Source organism: Benincasa hispida, chromosome 1, assembly GCF_009727055.1.
Source record: "Benincasa hispida cultivar B227 chromosome 1, ASM972705v1, whole genome shotgun sequence".
Lineage (NCBI taxonomy): Eukaryota > Viridiplantae > Streptophyta > Magnoliopsida > Cucurbitales > Cucurbitaceae > Benincasa > Benincasa hispida.
The window spans coordinates 22,495,776-22,511,902 of record NC_052349.1 but is presented as its reverse complement, the minus strand read 5'-3'; the positions used below and the strand labels follow the sequence as shown (position 1 = coordinate 22,511,902).

General features: G+C 30.4%; 1 pseudogene; it reads left to right on the top strand.

The window, feature by feature from the left end:
- Window positions 1–4,968: 4,968 nt before the first annotated feature.
- LOC120089898 lies at window positions 4,969–7,061 on the top strand (annotated as a pseudogene).
- Window positions 7,062–16,127: the final 9,066 nt, after the last annotated feature.

Below are 16,127 nucleotides of genomic sequence, written 5' to 3'. Positions count from 1 at the left end.
CCTGTGAAGGGTTAACTTATTAATCATGGTTATATCGAGTGGACATAATATATCTATAGTGAGGGGAGTGCAACTATGGACTTTAGTGGAGTGACCCATTAGTTAACGAATGAGGGTTAATTCGGTGTAATGAGTTTAGCCAATTAATCTCGGATTGTTGGAGCCCATGATCTGTAGGTCCACGAGGTCCCCCTACTAACTCGTAAATGGTTTAGCTTTAGAATAGCGTGATAAGTTTATTTGAAACGTTCAAATTAGAATTAAGGGAATTAGTAATTATATGAGATAAATTACACGTTTAATTTTAGAATTAAACGAAATTGGAGAATTAATTAATATTTAAATATGATTTAAATATTAAATTCATGAAGGTGGAATTTGTGTAAAATTAATTTAATATTGAATATTAATTAATTAGAATTAATTAATTAATTAATTATTAGAAAATTAATTTGTGAAGTTAATTTTGTAAAATTAATAATATTTTCAATTTTGAAAATCAAATTGATTTTTGAAATCAATTTGTAAAAATTGGAAAATAATGAAAAACACAAAATGGAATTATGGACTTTTCCATTAACACCTTCAACGAGCTCTCACAACATCCATTAGTTTCAAGCTTCAAATCTCCAAGCATGAGCTGCATCTCATGCAGCCACCTTCTTTGCATGAGAGTCCTGCAATAAATAGAGAAGATTGGAGTGGAATTGAGGCGTGCATCAATAGAGTTTTTGCTGAAAAATTCGAGTTGAAGAAGCTGTTCTTCAAGTGGGTTATTGCAGTGAGTTCTTCTCCACGCTCCCTTCATTCAAGCTTATTATTAGTCCCACAACTCAATCTAAAGCTCCAAGAGAATAGTGGGGAAGATCTTGAGGTGGTTCACAACGAGATTTGGAGAGCAATTGCAGTTGAGAATCGAAATTCAAGAAGTTCTACAAAGGTAATGCTTAAAATCCTCTTATTATTGTATGAACATGCTTTATTTATAGCCAAAATTAATGAATTAGAATGCTTATTGATCTCTGTTGCTTCTGCTGCATGCTGATATACTCCTACACTAGGAACATAGCTACACAAGACGAAACTCACTCATTTCTCGAGGTCGGTGTAAGTAGATAAATTGCTCTCTTAAGGGCTTGAACAATGTGGTGTCACACCCTCTTCTGTCCCAAGAGGGGTCTAGCCATATTTGGACTATGATTTATTATTCATTAAACGGGTCGGTGGTACTTAAGGAGTTAGATGTAACTATAGGGGTAAAATGGTAATTTTGGTCTAGCTATACTTAAGAACATATTTGTGAAGAGTGCAGCTATCGGTCTTTAGTGAAGTGTCCAACAGTTAATGGATATTGAATAATATAATGAAAGAAGTTCAATTAATTATTCAAGTACCATTAGAGTTTCAATCTACAGGTCCATGAGGTCATCTCTGTAGCTCAACAGTGACTAAATGAGAATCAATTTTAGATTAGTTTGAATTGCTCGACTTAATTGAGGAAATTAATTATATGTGATATAATTAATTTAATTTAATTACATATGATATAATTACTATAATGTATTTGATACATTATAATATAAAGTTTATTTGAGGAAAAATAAATATTTAAATGTGATTTATATTAAATGTCATTGTTGAGAGAACTAAGACTATAAGTTATATTGTGCGAAGACAACACAACATGCATATCCCAAATCAAAGGAGAATATATTAAAGGTGATAGAACAAAACATATTTCACCGAAGCTTTTCTACACTTATGATCTTGAAGAAAATGACGACATCACTGCACAACAAATTTATTCGAAAGATAACCTGACAGACATATTTACAAAGGCATTACTTACTGCAACCTTTGAAAAATTGGTGAACAATATTGGAATGTGGTAACCCAGAGATCTAAGTGATGTTTCTTTGAGGGGGAGTAAATATATTTTTAAAAAGTATCGGATTATATGAAATATATCTCTTTTTCCTTCATTAGGATTTTTTTCCTGATGGGTCTTTTCTTAATAAGGTTTTAATGAGACATATTTTATATACAATGGGCATCTAAGAGGGAGTATTATAAATATGTTAAATCAGGTTAATGTAGATGCCATTATTAGTGTCTATTGGCTATGTGTCACTTATCCATTACCACATGTATTGTCCATGTATCTCAAGATTATACACGTTCATGTCATTCACATCTTATTTGTCAAATTGCCTATAAATAGTAACATTTGATGGGTTTTGAATGACACATATATTGTTGATCAATCAAAAGGATTGGAGAAAGTGGAGAAATTTATTCTTTATTATTTTATTTACTTTTTGTTATTTATTTATTTTATATATTTATTTTATTATATATTATTATTATTATATTATATTTTTTCATATTCGTATTCTGCGTCATTGTGCTCCTCAAATTCACAATATTTCCATATATATTGGTAATTATAAGTCTATAGAGAGAGAGAGAGAAAATTATATCTATGTTATATTTACGCAATGTCTAGATTTAGTATTTTAATTATTTATTATTTATAGTAACTTTTGGGTTAGTTTCTATGTATTTATTTGATGGATCGTATTTTTTTTTTCATTAAAAAAAAAAACTAGAAGAAAAGAGGGATAGCTTGGTTTCAAATTTTAATTTTAACATTGCTTAAATTTCTAAAATTCCAATTATTTGGAGATGTCATTTAAAATTTGTTCATATAGGAGTTGTAGATTATGAATTGAACTATTTTAACTTCTTTTTATATATTAGAATCAGAATTCTATTAGATTTTGGTAAAATATTAGGAGTGCAGTTGTCTCATATAAAAAACATTCAAGATAGCCATGGACTTCAAGCACTATAAAATGAGTTTATGTCTTTGATTTCAAATTGTCTCAATTAGAAACACTTTCTTAAGTGTACTAACTCTAGTTAAATTCCCTTTTATATTCTCTTACATTTTCTAGTTTGAGAATAAGAAAAAAGTGTGAGTAGTTAGCTTTGATATAGTGATTCTATAATTGGGGTCGAGGAAAGATTGTTGTATGATTGTAATAGTTTTTCACATTGTAGATTCTTTCTAATCCATAATTTTTTCACTGGTTTGGAGTGTTCCAGTTTTATTGTTTTCTTTTAGTTTATATATATATGTATATATTTTTTTTTGTTTATATGTAGAAGTGGGAGGTTTTTTCCAACCAATTGTTATAAACCAAAATATTAGATACCCAACCACGAAGATTATAAAATGACTTTTTTCACCCTTGACATAGAACATCCTAATAATATTATAACCAATCCAAGATAACAATATAATAAAACTGAAAGTTTAAAGAGGTATGGAAACCTTTTTTAAAATTCAAACTAATTCAAAGGAGTAACGACATGTTTTGAAATTTATTCTAAAACGATTAAAATCACTTGGATCATTTTTAAAATCATTCAGAAAATGTTTTTAATTATTCAAATAAAATTTAATAATATAAAAATTATGTATAAAAATGTAAAATTAAAGATAAATTGAATTGCTTTTGAATTATTAAAAATATGTTTCAAAGTGATTTTATACTTTTTAACAATTTCAAGACCACTCCTAATGTTAATAAAAGAGTGTAAACTCGTGATTTAACAAACATAAAATATAATAAATAAGATTAAAAATCAATAAAAATTTGAAAAAAGCTCCGTAGGGCGTTGGGAGAAAATTATGATATTCTTCTTATTAAGGGCTAAAAGCCAAGACCTAACTAATTTAAGTTAATGCATTACGTAATCAACATTTAATCAACATTCAAGTAGGTCCACTTTATTTGAAAGTTTTTTTTTTTTTTTTTTTTTTTTTTTTTTTTATTGATTGGATAATTAAGTAATGGGTTTTTTGGAATAGGGGTGTTCGGTTTCTAAAGTTTCAAATTAATCATTTTAGTTTTTAAGTTTTCAATAATAGGTTTAAAAGGTCATTTTCGTTAACAGAACTATTTAAATTAACAAATTTGTCCAAGTAAATTATTTAAATGCTGATGTGACTTGTTGACTAATTTGATGATTTAGATTTAAATTTGTCTCGTGAAGTTATTTCACAAGACAAACTTCACGAAATAAAATACAAAAATGACATGAAATTGAGTTCATTTCTTGTGAAGTTCGTCTCATGAAGTAACTTCACGAGACAAAAAACAGAAATGACATGAAGTTGAATTCATTTCTCGTGAAGTAACTTCAGGAGACGAACTTCACGAGATAAAAGACAGAAATGACGAGAAGTTGAGTTCATTTCTTGTGAAGTTTGTCTCGTGAAGTAACTTCATGAGAAGAATTTAAATCCAAATCATCAACTCAGTCAGCAAGCCACATCAACATTTAAATAGTCTATTTGAACAAATTTGTTAATTTAAACAGATCGGTTAATAAAGAGGATCTTTTAAACCTATTATTGAAAACTTAGGGACTAAAATGACTAATTTAAAACTTCAGGGATCAAACACACTTATTCAAGAAAACTTTGGGACTAAAAGGGTATTTTTCTCAAAGTTAAATTATAAGTTCATTTTTAAGAATTTCCCATTTTATGTTTAATAAATCATTGATCTACATTTTATTTCTTTATTTAATTTTTTTTTATCTCAAAAATAATAATTTAGTTCTTGAACTTTAATCTTTATATTTTCAAATTTGTAATAATTTAGACTCCAAACTTTAATATATAATACTTTAGTCTTTGTATATAAAATTAAGTGTCAATTTTTATTATATTATGACTAACTATTTATAAATTATAAATAAATTTGTATAGAATAAGTTTATTAATCTACATGCAATCCATTAAATCATATTTATATTTTAGAGATTAAATTATTAATAAATACTTATTATAGTTTAGTGACTAAATTGTTATAAATTAGTCGAGGCTAAATTATTATTTTTAAACTAAAATGATTGTTAATGCAAAGAAAATAAAAAAAGTACTTGAGAAATTTATGCGCCATGTGTTCGAATACAATTTAGACGCTAACTTCAGACCGATTTCTTTTCAAAATCCGAGTTCGGATCCCCTTCTTCTTTAACAAACAAAAAAACGAAACAAAATCAAATTCTCATTCATTCCATATGGATCATCAAAATCCGAACAAGGATCCGCCGCCGCTTCCGTCACCGTCATCCACGACGTCGATTCTGGACGCTCCGCTTAACGCCGTCGGGTTTGAGATCGAAACCTTGTCTCCTAACAGAGTAAGCGGCCGCATTGTGGTTTCCCCAAAGTGCTGCCAGGTTCGATATATATCGTAAATCAATTGTGGTTTCAATTCGGTTTTGGAATGAAATAATGGATGGATCAATTTTAATTAATTAAATTAAAATTGGAAAAAAAAAAAAAAAAACACGCAGATGTTTAAGGTGCTGCACGGCGGCGTATCGGCGATGATAGCGGAGGCGCTGGCGAGCATTGGAGCACAAATGGCGTCGGGATTCAAAAGAGTGGCCGGATTTACATCTCAGTATTGATCATTTGCAGAGCGCTAAAATTGGCGACCTTGTTCTTGCCGAAGCTACCCCTCTTTCCATCGACAATGCTATTCAGGTCACACTTTTTTTTTTTTTTTACTCTCCTTTGTTTGGGAAAATTACCTTTTTTTTTTTTCTGAAAAAATACTTTTTAAAATTAGGATATTATTATTTAGGTAACTTAATAATACTTTCATATACATAGAATTTTTATGCCTGGAACAGTAAAAACGTAACCTAATTAATTATTAATAAATTAATATCAATTAATTATTTGTTATTAATTATAATTAATTAATAAATATAAATGTATTATTTAGATTAATTATATCTCAATTAATACATTATCTTTTAACTATTTCATATAAAATTTTAATTAATGACTGAAATATTCTCTTACAGTTATTTTTGGTTTCTATGTAAAAAATTGGTAAATCAAACACATGTATTTAAATTTTAAATACTAATTATCCTACATATCCAAACATAGATTTTAAATGTAGAGATTTAAATGTAAGATTTAATATACATATCTACTATCAAAATGAGCCTTAGTATTTGAAGTTTTAAAAAATGATTCATTCTTGGGTGTATCTTAATATACATCTATCTCTATGCATTCCACTCCCATCACACATAGACATACACAAATGACAAATTGCAAAAATCCCCTTTGAATATGATGGTAGTTGCAATTATATTCTCAATAATTATAGAAATTGGACCCCTAAATGGTAAAAATTGAACTCTTAAATTTATACAATTATTATAATTTCTACACTTATTTGGTACAATGTCTACAATTGAGGGTCCAATTTTAACAATTGTATAAATTTGAGAGCTCAATTTGTACATATAATTGCAACTATCACCATATTTTTGGGATAATTTTTTGCTATTTGCCCAAAAAGAATAAAGATGTAAGAAGAATTTGTCATGTGGCAATCTATGATTGAATAATTTGATAAGATGCAGAAAGATTAATGTAGTTTAGGATGCACTTAAGTATTTTTCTTTAAAAATAGGTACATTTGATTACTAATGTTTTAAATAATGAAAAAGTATTTCATAGACATTTAAACACATTCTTTTAAACTCGAGACAGAAAAAAAAATCAATGATCAAATGCACCTATTCCTAAAGACTTGGGAACTAAAAAGGTATATTTTAAAAATCCAGTGACCGAACGTAAACTTGAAAGTATGGAAATCAAAATAAACATTTTGAGAATACAGAAACAAAAATGATTCAAAATTAAAAGTACATGAACCAAAATAGTATTTAATACGTACATACGTAACGTAGGTGTGGGAGGTAGAATTGTGGAAGGCCAAAAGTTCAAGCATAGAAAGGAGAGACCTTGTGGCATCCTCAAGGGTGACTCTTTTATGTAATATGCCAGTCTCTAAACATGCCCAGCCCTGGGTTGACACACTCAAAAGGTTTGCAAAGTTGTGAATGTGTAATCGTTTTTTCGTTCCAGTTTACTTCAAAGTTAAAAGGTTCGAATTTTCGCTTTTATTTTTTTGTTCTTGGTTCTAATAGAAATTAGAAGATCAAATTTCATATTTTATTATTTCTATATGGTTTGTTTAATGCCCTCTAAATTATAGAAGAATATTTAGGTTTTTTTTTTTGGATTTAATGAAGAACATAGTTATATCTATTCAACTTAATCAACTTGTATCAAACTCGACTTAGACTTATCTTCTGCAATTTTTACCCTCTAATTAATTTTCCATGTAGTCTCCATAAAATAAGTGTATGGAAAATACTTTTTAACGGAGGGTAAAAAATGATAAATAATTTTGAAAGATTGCAACACTTAAGTTTGAGATGTAATTTAATTAAATTGAAAATTAAGGATAAAAATTGATTCAACATGACAACTTGTGGGGTAAAAAATTGATTTTCTTTTTCCTTTATGTTTTATGTGTTTTTGAACTTTTATTCGATAGCATATTCACAAATTAGAAATCGAAAAAAGTTGTTAAAAAATATATTTGATAAATATAACTTGTTTATCAATTAAATATTTGGTTGAATCTAAGAGATTTGAAATTTGATTTCCTATTTCCACATGTTGTAAAAGAAAAAATGGATTGAAGAACCCCTATGGTTGCTATAAATTTTAGATTATTTTACAATATTATTATATAAGTTTATAATATACTATGTCATATACATTTTAGTTCAACAAAAATTAAATAAATTTATATAGCATGAAAGAACATGTTTATCAAAGGTTTTTTTTTTTAAATATAAAATTTATTAATTTAAAATTGAAAATCTGTACCCATGGAAAATATAATAAGGTTGCTTTTCAAGATTTCTACTAATTGGATCATAAAATCGAAAAATGGTTTTTAAAAATCAAATCTGTCAAACTAGTGTTTGTTGAATCCATTATTTCAAGTGTTTATTTTTTAAAATAAGTAGCTTTGAAATTTTGTTTTTGACAATCATGAAAGTGTATGTTTAATAGGCTTTATTAAATAAAAATGATTTTTAAAAAATATATTTTTTTCGGATTAAGTTCAAGAATAATGTGATTTTTAAAAGTAAGAACAAAATGAGGTGCATAGGAAAGAAATTTCGAAAGTAGTGTTGAAGGCAAAATGTATCGACAAAAATAGAGTAATTTTTAGTGGGGGAAAAAATCGTACACGATTACGTTTCAATTCAATCAGCGTCCATGGATGCCATGTCAACTATGTGGACTTGGTCAAAGAACCAAATTTGTGGACAGGGTCCATGATTGTAGTATTTTTATTTTTTTTTTAATTTCTAACTAACAATTTTCTTTTTAGTAACGAAAATAATTTTGATTGTATTGTTCTTGATCTTTTATATCATATTCATTTACTAGATTTAATGTCTCATGATAAAATGTAACTTCATTAGTTCTTTAATTTCAAAATAGAGGTTTACATGAAATTAAAAGTTTGAATTACAAGTCACCCAATTTTCCGTAGGGGGATCATCTTCATGTGCCTCTAGATTAGCTTTGCCTTGTTGTCGTTGTCATCTACGACGAATACGTCTTCGATCAGTGACAACAACATTGAGTCATCTTGTCTGCTGAATAATACTTTCTACATTTACCAAGGTTTGATCAGTGATTACACATTGAACCTAACTCTAGTAAATTGTGTTGTACTAAATACAACTGTACATTCTGGATCAAATTATCTTGTATGATGAAAAAAAATTAATACTAAATAATGTTTGCATCATATATTTGGAAAATGTAAGAAATAATACTCTTACCACGCAGTAATAGTAAGCACGGTCAGGTGTGATAAATCGTCTTGTGATTGAATCGTACTAAGAAAAGTAGCCATCTAATATAACTGGTCCATTTGTTATTTCTCCCTGCACAACGATCATGACGTGCATGCCAGTACGATATATATTATGCATGAATTCGGTGCCAATCTTGATCGTGCTTACCTCTCGAATCAATCTGGTATAGTGTTAGGAGTGTATAGTACAACGAAGGTATTGTTTGTTGTAGACCGAACTGTCTCAACACACGGTCCAGTTGATGTCACTCTACTATATGGAAGCATATAAGAGGACTAACAATCAACCAAATGTCTTGACCATCATGGCAATAATCAGGCTGTAATTGAAGGAACCTGTGAAGGCCTTGAGCAAAAACGTGGAGATCGATCCAAATTTTATTTTCACAGAATCTCGTAAACAAAATATGCATAATCACTAATTTACAACATGCATTAATAAGAAAGGAAAAGAAAAATAAAGTTTAGAAACCCTTACCTCTGAAGAACAAATTTCTTCATGTATTTCCTCCTCTCCAAAGTGATCACGAACAAAACAATCTCCTCGAATCAAGATGGTGACCACCAAAAGATCTTTCTCCGTATTCTCTATAGGGATGAGAATCTCTAAGGATGTTGGAAGAGAGGGAGATTGAGAGGAGAGGGTTTCTATAAAAAAAAAAAAAAAAAAGAAAAAGAAAAAAATTCAAAGAGTTCTCTCTCTTTTATTCTTTATGAAGTAGAAAAAGACATGAATTGACTCCTCATTCGTGAGAGAATTAAGGGGATGGAGTTACAACTCCCTCCCAATTTTAAATTCAATAAATAAATAAATAATTTAATTTAATTATTTAACTAATATATATAAATATATGATAACTACCTTATCATATATTATATATATTGAACTCTATGTTATATCAAATATAACACATAACCTATAGTTTTATATTATATCAAATACAATATAACCTATAGTTTTAATTCTCTCATCAATGGTATTTAATAGGGCTAGTTGCATAAAGAGAATTTAAGCCCAAAATAATAGAATATATAGTACAAGGATAAAATAATTGCATATATAGATCAAAAAATGGTAAAAGACTAAAAAACCCATGTTTAGCCACCATGTTTTTCACTTCTTTCCGGTTTTCTCAAATTAAAAGCTATCACTGATAGCAGCTATCAGTGATGACCACTGATAGGTTCTATCAGCTGCTATCGTTGATAGCTTCTATCAATTGCTATCGATGATAGTTGCTATCAGCGATAGCTTTAAATTTTAGAAAAATTAATACAATCTTGACATATTAACTTTTAATTTGCTATCAATTATTATTAGCTATCATTGATTCACTTTCATCAATTGGAATTAACGTTGAAATATTACTGCTTAAGGCTATCAGTGGCTATCAATGATAGATTTATAAATAGTGATCAACTTTGAAAGAAAACCAACAACTTTGATTACCATAGTAATTATCACTAATAATCTTTTATCATGGCTATCACTGATAGCAGCTATCAGTCATTATCACTGATAGACTTTCATCAATTAAAATCATCCTTGAAATATTAACACTTAAGGCTATTAATGATAGATTTCTATAACTAGTTATCACTTTTGAAAGAAACTCGATATATAGATATCACTTAAGTTTTATCACCGATTTCACTAACATCACTCATATTGTGGTTATCAGTGATAACTTCTTTCACTGATAACATCACTAATAAGATGCTATCAACGATCTCACTGATATCATGCTATCAGTGATAGTTCTCTATCACTGATACGTGCTATCAGTGGTAGCTTCTATCACCGATAACGTGTTATCGGATAACTTCTATCATCGATAACATGTTATTAGTATGAGCTTCTATCATTGGTAACATGCTATTAGTAGTAGCTTCTATCAATCATAACCACTGAACACCTTTTTGCCCATTTCTTGTCCTTCCCAAATATTTATAAGTCTTTTTTCTTTTCGATGATAGCTTCTATTACTGATAAACATTCTATTAGTGATAACTTCTAGGCATTCCACTTACATTTTAGTTCGAGATTCAACTTTTTAAATAAATTCATTAAGTTGGCTATCAATGATAGATTTCTACAAGTGGCTATTAACTACAAAAATATAATCAAATATTAAGCTATCAATGATAGAAAATATTAGTGGCTATCACTATTAGACTTTCATTTGCTATTTATATTTATTATTTGTTATAATAATCAAACTTGATGATTGACTTGTTGGTGTTAAGTCTCTTATGAATTGAATACTTTCAAGTCATGCGTATGGAACTCAGCCTCATAATTCTTGTGAAAAAAAAGGGAAGAAGAAAAAATTCAAATAAAGGAAAGAAAAATTTTAAAAATAAGAGAAAGAGAAGAAGCAAAAACTGAAGAAAAAGAAAGAAAATTAAATAAAAAAAGGAAGCAAAAACTGGAAAAATGAAAGAAAAACGAAAAAAGAAAAAGAAAGAGAAAGACAAGAAGCAAAAAATCGGAGAAAGACAAGAAAATAAAATAATAAAAAAATAAGGGAAGAAGTAAAAATTGGAGAAATGGAAGAAAATAAAAATTAAAAAAAAGGAATAAGTAAGAGCTGAAGAAAGAAAATAAAAAAAAAGGAATAATAAAAAACTGAATAAAGAAAAAAAAATTAAAAAAATGAAAAAAAAAGAAAGGAAAAAAGAAGGAAATGAAAAAAAATAAAAAAATAAAGGAAAGAAGCAAAAATAGGATAAATGAAAGAATAAAATAAAATAAAATAAAATAAAAGGAGAAGAAACAAAAACTAAGAAAGAAAATAAAACGAAAAAATGAAAATAGGGAGGAAAGAAGCAAAAATCAAAGAAGAGAAATAAAATAAAAAGACTAAAAAAAAGTTGTACAACAAAATAAGACAAGGGAAGGCGAAATTGGAAATTAAAAAAAAAAAAATCAAAGATTGACTAGTCAACTCATCCATATTTGCAAATATTTTAAAAATGTAATATATTTTTAGATTTTTTCTCTTATTCTACTATGCATTACAAATATCCTATTTAATATAAATCTCATTTATATTAAATTAAATTATATGAATCTAATTCACATAATTAATATCTGAATCATATTCAAATATTTGTTTCCTTCTCTCAACTAAACTTTATATTATAATATATCAAATACATTATATTAATTATATCGCATATAATTAATTTTCTCAACTAATTTGAACAATTCAAATTAATTCAAAATTATTTCTCAATAATCCGTGTTGAGCTACAGAGGAGACCTTCTGGACCTTTAGTTTGAAGCTTCAATGGTACTTGGATAATTAAAGTCTTAGTTAAATTACCTAACATCCATTAACTATCAATCAATCACTAAAGACCGACAACTGTATTATTCGCACTACAGATATATTTCTGTGTCCATTGGATATAACTAGTCAACAGTATGATGACTCTTCACAAATTGCCCGTAAGTATAGTTGGGCCAAAATTACTTTTGTCTCTATAGCTACATCTAACTCCTTAAGTACTATCGATCCTTTTAATGAACAATAAGTCATAGTTCAACTATGACCATATCCCTCTCGGACCCAGAGAGGGTGTGGCCACATTGTGTAAGCCTCGGAATCAACCCTTAAGAGAATAATTTATCTACTTACCTCGATATCAGGGAATGAGTGAATTTCGTCTTGTGTAATTGTGTTCCTAGCTCCCCAATCAGACGAATCCCCAAAATGGTAAGCATATTGAGTCGGCGATTTGGCCACTCTAACCCATGCAAATCAAAGGACCGCCTTCATAGGCAGAAGTTCACAAATCACTAAGGATTTAGGTCAGGTCACCTATGGTTATCATTGTGAAATGTAAGTCTCTACTATTAATGACGTTATATAATAAGACTAGTCATTTTGTGGTCTAGTCTTATACAAACTCTTTGTATAGGATTTCTTCACTCACATACTCCACATGAATGATCAAGATCAGATCATTTGTAGCACTTTATAATACTTGTAACATCTACAAAGTGGGTCGTATTCGTAGTGTCACCAAAATAAGGTACCCAGCTTTATCCATCTACTATAGATAGTTTAGGTTATCATTTAAACATGATCCACCTATATGTCTCTACATACGTGTTTAAATTATATAAAATAACTTAGGATCTTAGTTTATTGGATTCTGTAAATGCTCATAAAATAATAATTATTTTATTAATAACAATTTGTTTGTACAATGTTTACAAACTACAAGAATACGAGAGAGATTTAAAACAGCAATCCCAACAATCTTCCACTTGTCCTAAAGCTTAGAGAGCCAAATGTACAATACAAATAAAGTACAAAATACAATAAACTAAAGCATACACCATACCCCAGTAATATCTTCCACTTGCCCTAGACAATATGTCACATGTCCCCTAGGCCTAGACTTTATAGATGTCCCTCGAATACTTTAGCCGTAAAAGAGTAATATCTCTGATAACTTGTAGAAATACAAGTTACTTATACCGTTTTATTTAGATTATGCGGCAAAAAGAAGGGAAAAGTTGCGTCGACTGTATAGAAATTGGCTTAGAAACGCGAAAATTGTAAAGTGTCGTAAGCACACCCGCTAACCCCATTGCGATGGCAAAATGGAATGTCCAAGTCTTTGTTTTGCAGGAAACAGGTCACCGCATGCGAAAATCACTCGAGGACAAAAATGAACAATGCATTCATACTGCATGCGGCAGGCAATTGGGAACGAAAATGAACAACGCAATTGCAGCGCATGCGGCGATCGATCATGGATGCAAACGATCAACACATTTGTACCACATGCGGCAATCGATAAAAAGATCAAAGCAATTACACCGCATGCGACGATCGATCATAGATGAAAAGAGCGACGCATTTGCAAGGACTTCTGAAATTGTACAGCTTTTCTGTTGTACGATTTTGACAAATTAAATGTGGAGCAGAACAGACATTTCAACCAAACCATGGCAGGAAAAATCAACTTTTTAGAGCGGGACCACTGATGTAGAAAGTGCCAAGGTCTATAAATAGCTACTTCAAATTCAAAGAAAGCAGCTGGTCTGAAGAGACAACTTAGAGAAAATCTGGGATAAAGACGAGACAAGACCGAAAGGTAAGTCTCTGAGCAAGCAATTCATTCCCATTCCCGAAGAAGAAGCTCTGTGCAAGGATCATTTCTACCTGGAAAACAAGCCTGAAAAAGGAAGTTCTCCAAACTCCATTTCCTCCCGACCACACGCGCGCAAGCACATCGTCTCCGATCGGGATCCGTGTCAAGATATTTGACACGGCTTTCCTATCTGTTTCTTACTTTCTGATTCATCAACTCTGTTCATCTCTAATCTTTCATTCATTGTCGTGTAAACAAAACGCTTATCTTTAATTTTAATATCATTATCATATTCATCATCATCTCTCTATTCTTCACCATACATTCATCATCCATTTCCTTCACCATGTATCACTAAATTCCCAGGAGTAAAAAAGGAAGGATAAGCGAGTAAGTTAATCTTTGTTTGAAGAATCGGCTGAGTTTTAGCTAAAGCGATGCTCAATGACATCTTCATCTGTGCAGAGCAGAAGTGAAGATAGTATTCTGCCTCTCGAAGAACGGTTGGAAGAATGCGTTAACTTAAAGCCGAGAATATTTCCCACTGCGATGAAAAAACCTTGCATTCACCACGTTCATCTCTGTTTCACCATAGACATATGGGAACGCGGCCGATCACTGAAAGGTGTAAGCCAAGGGAAAGCGAAACCTTACTTATGTCCTCAATAAGATTGACGAACTTACGATGTCCTTTCCCTCAACCCATTCTCTTTCTGACACATTTCACAAGACTTGCCACCGCATTCATCAGATACTTTTGCACATCTTCACAGTCAGTCCTCACTTTGTATATTTAATTGTTTATTCATTTATTTGTTACCGCATTCTACTTTACTTCCGCATCTTATTTTATCACCGTAATTTATTTATCATCACTTTTATTTACCATCGCATTCTATTCTTTATTGCATTTTACTTTTAACGCATTTTACTCTTACCGCATTTTATTTTCCCAACATAATTCATTATTATTTTGTTTTCCCGATTGCATATATCACATCAGTATCGCATTAATCACCGCAATCCCCGTGTTCGACCTCAGATCACTCTGAGAAACTTGCGTTGGAAATATACTTGGTTCCAGCGTAAGAAAACTTGTGACACGCGCATACTACACGAGTGCATACTATGAAAGCATTTAAACATCACCGCGTACATCATTTAGAACGTAGTATCGCATATTATCATTATCGCAAAGCGCATACGTCTGCCTCCCCCAAACTTAGAGAGTAGTAGGGATCTTTGCCAAAAAGCTAAAAACAAACTCATTCAGGAATGCGGTAGAAGATGTTTGAGCAGAGGTTTACACATAATAAAACTGAGACTGTCAAACTTTGAAGAAGCTACTAAACTGGGGTGAGCTGTGCAACTTTTAGTTAGTGGATGTAGTGAATTATAAGTATCATGGATGCTGATTTATCAACGCATAAGAAAGCAAGCGGACAAAGGAGAATTTCATAAGGATAATGCATAAAAGATAACAAGAAAAAACCTATGAGCAGAATATCGATTTCGTTAGTACTTAGAAATCTTGCGGAGAAATAGCCATGCGTTGAATGATGGAGAAGATTCTTCTTCTGAACCATCGCAGTGAGTGGATTTATTAACGCACCTACATGGAGCGAACACACATCTCATCCAAGAAAGCGGCTGTGAATCCAAAATGACAATAATCGAATAAATAAACTAAAGTTAACTAGGAAAGCAAAGTAAAGATAGAATAGAAGACGTCCCTAAGAAATTGGAGTGAAGTTACCGCAAGGATTCTTCCACGCAGAAGATGGATCTCAACTGCTTAGATCAAGAGACTCGTTGTCCCGACCATTAGAGCTTCCAACAATTGTTGGACGCATGTTAGTTAACACGCTCATAAGACTACTTCCAACTTATGCAACAAATAGCCTTTATCTCGGGGTCAATATTTGACTTTCGGCACATCGCATTCACTCAAATATCATTTGCAACTTGGTCATACAAGCTACAATACGCCCAAGACAAAAAGGATGCCTGTGAAAACACAAAACTTAACAAACTATTAGTTGCCAAGTTCCCCGGCAACAGCGCCAAAAACTTGATGCGTTGGAAAAGGAGAGGAAAATAAATATGCAACTTATGTTATGCGTTGATCTCCATGTGTCGATGGTCATGCGTTGGACTAGAAAATATACAATATGTTTTTAAGCATGTATGCGATGACCATATGTTCCTGCCACAAGT